At 37.4% G+C, this 2,996-nt stretch overlaps 1 long non-coding RNA gene across 1 annotated transcript; it reads right to left on the minus strand.

Annotated features, from left to right (window-relative positions):
- Window positions 1-257: 257 nt before the first annotated feature.
- Window positions 258-1,609, minus strand: LOC130086884 (uncharacterized). The gene is made up of 3 exons (XR_008807265.1): window positions 1,574-1,609; window positions 1,392-1,435; window positions 258-343 (listed from the first exon to the last, which is right to left on the minus strand). It is a non-coding gene; the product is annotated as an uncharacterized LOC130086884 (long non-coding RNA).
- Between the last annotated feature and the right edge of the window lie 1,387 nt (window positions 1,610-2,996).

The raw sequence follows: 2,996 nt of genomic DNA on the forward strand, positions 1-2,996 counted from the left end.
GTAGACTTACCTATACTAAAACAAAAAAATGTAAAAAATAATGCCTTTGGAAATTCCATTATGTCAAAAAGCACTAATTTTCTCCCTTATGATCTGTCCAGTTCATGAAAAAGGTTGTTTTTTTAAACACCATTAAGAAAATAAACACAAAAAGAGACTGGGTATTGTGCAAAAAACTTTAATGAACAAAAGCAAGAAAATAAATAAAAAAACAAAAAGAAAAAAACTACTTGAGTCCAGGTGACTAGGCTATCATGCTGAAAGCTGGTTGGGATGTGGGGAATTAGGCATAAAATGTGCGAATTCACTAGCAGGCTCCCACGTATCATCCCAAGTTTTGCCACTGTAAAATATCATAAGTGCAAAAAAAATCATTAGAACACAGAGAAAACAAATCTAAATCACTGTTGGGTTCAATTTAGATAGTTCATCAAAATGTATTTATGTTTGTTAAAGTAGCATTAACCCTGGCTAAGCCCAGTGGTGGAATGTAACTGAATACATTTACTCAATTTACTTAATAACACATTTGAGGTACTTGGACTTAATTGTTACACAATGTTCCATACAGTTTCTGTATTGAAAGCCATGTATCTCAAAATGTACTGATTTCAATATGTTTCCGATAAACTGAGGGATTAAGTTGTCATTAGTGGGATGAGGAAAATCACATTTCCAGCACATGTACATCAGGATTATCCATCTTAGAAGAAATACTAAATTATGACACATAAGTGTTTCAGATGCTGAAAGATTAATTTATGTGTGCATGATGCTACTTTTGTAATGCCTTACCGAGTGGATGTCCTGCAGGCTCAATAAATAAGCTATTTCAGAGCTAGAGCTAGCCACTAGAGTACTTACTAGAAACAGAAACCATGATAATTATAATAGTAATTTGTTACATGTATGTAGCACTTACATGATCACATCAGGACCATTTTATTGTCCATACATTGGCTGTCTGTCAGCTAATTTTAGAACTATATTAATTACTCAGAAAGTACTGAATGGTTCAGCTACTCGTTACCTACAATCCATTGTGTTAATCACACAATTCCAGGATCTAAAAAATAGAATATTCTAAATAAAAACAAGGAGGTAGATCATTCTCCCATTTGTCTTTAAAATTATGGAAGAGTCTTCCGAGCATTCCAAATTCAGATATTTGTCTTTAGTTTGGACTGAGAGTGTGTCTGAATTTGGAATGCTTGGAAGACTATTCCATAATTTTTCATCATCGGAATGCATGTCCTAAAGGTTACTACCTGCCTAGGACCTACCTGCGGGATCTAGCACTTCTAAATGCCTTTCCCTACATCATATTAATCATGGAATAGACTAATTTGCATTGCAACATGGAATTGAATAATTAATGAAACGTGACTTACCACACAGTGCATGGCAACCAGTGGACTTTCAATTCAGCTTTCCCCTACACACAAACACGAATAATAATTATTTGAACTGTTTAAGCAATCACTGAATAGGGCATAACATATTGTTTTATTATCTTTGAATGGTCCGAATCAGTCATTTAGAAAAGTAAGCAGCCTAACAGAACACATTTTACCTCATTTATCCGTTCCCCAGTTATTCGATCAAACTGTGCCAGTTTGATGAAAAGACAAGGAAAGTTTATTAAGCCATGATTTGTAGCTGAATCAGTCCAAATTTATAATTTCACATTCGAGGTGATATGCAGTCCTTTCCATTCAGGTCAAAGTAAATTCGTCCCTGTTTTTGTCAATCAAGCAAAAAGTACAGGATTGGTTTTCCCAAAGTCCTCTTAAAGGTTCTTGTACACCAACTCCGAAATTCACGTCCGAAATTTTCGCACATTACAAAATAAATACGACAAATAAATGTTTAGTCAATCACGTTTACACACTGCCTACAAAACTTTCATCTGTTATAAAAAAAATGAGTTTTTGGATCAGTAGCAAGAATTTTGAGTGGTGTTTTGACAATTCAGAGCCACCGAATGACGAATACGTAAAAACGCATATGATGTTTTATAAACAAAGTTCGGGAGGAGCACGTTCAAATAATTGATCCAATTATCACATCATTCCAACCAGCTGTCGACAATCAGTAATCAACATGTCTATCCAATCAGCTTGAGTTGGAGACCTATATATATATATATAGGTCTCCAACTCAAGCTGATTGGATAGACATGTTGATTATATATATATATATACTGTATATATATATATATATATATATATATATATACTCATTTGACTCACCAATGTTCCTTGACAGTTTTTCAGCATCCCTCCACCACCCCGTCTCCTCACACTCGCCCGGTTACTTCTTAACCAGCAATACGGGGGGAGTACTCTGGGTTCGGGCCGCATACCGAGCCCGGAGCCCTCTCCTCGGACAGCACGCCAAATACGCATTTATTCTATCTGACTTATTTGTAAGTGTGAACTCGTGAAACCAAAATTTCGGAATCAGTGTCCAAGGGACCTTAAGTCAGGTCACAGCTAAATAACTAAATACTGCAAACTGGCTACCAATAACTCGGTTAGCCGAATTAATCCAATTTACATGAAGTCAACTCTGACTGGAGCAAAATTATTTACAGTGTGGAGTAAGATGTACCATGCAAAAAGTTACCTTTTCTTCTGTTCTTCACACATGGCCCTTCCTGACTCAAAGACGTGGAGATGGAAGAGGCAGATGGAGATGGAGGAGAGACAGAGGGAGAATAGTGTGAAGAGGTAGAGGTGTTTGTCCGTTTAATTTGTCGCAAAGACTTAGAGCATGGCAGTGAAAGTGGGGAAGAAAGTGAAGGAAGAATAGTTGTACAAGTAGAAGAGGAAGTAGGAGAGAGAGAGGTTGGAGAGAGTGGGGAAGACAGAGGAACAAGGTTAAGAACAAATACAGTCTCCTTGGTTTGAATCTCCCCTGCTTGAATCTCCCTCCGCCGCCGCTTGACTCTCCGCCACCGTTTGACCCTCCGCCGCCGCTTGACTCTCCGCCGC

Source organism: Rhinichthys klamathensis, unplaced genomic scaffold (assembly GCF_029890125.1).
Source record: "Rhinichthys klamathensis goyatoka isolate OS25496 unplaced genomic scaffold, OSU_Roscu_1.1 h1tg000102l_1, whole genome shotgun sequence".
Lineage (NCBI taxonomy): Eukaryota > Metazoa > Chordata > Actinopteri > Cypriniformes > Leuciscidae > Rhinichthys > Rhinichthys klamathensis.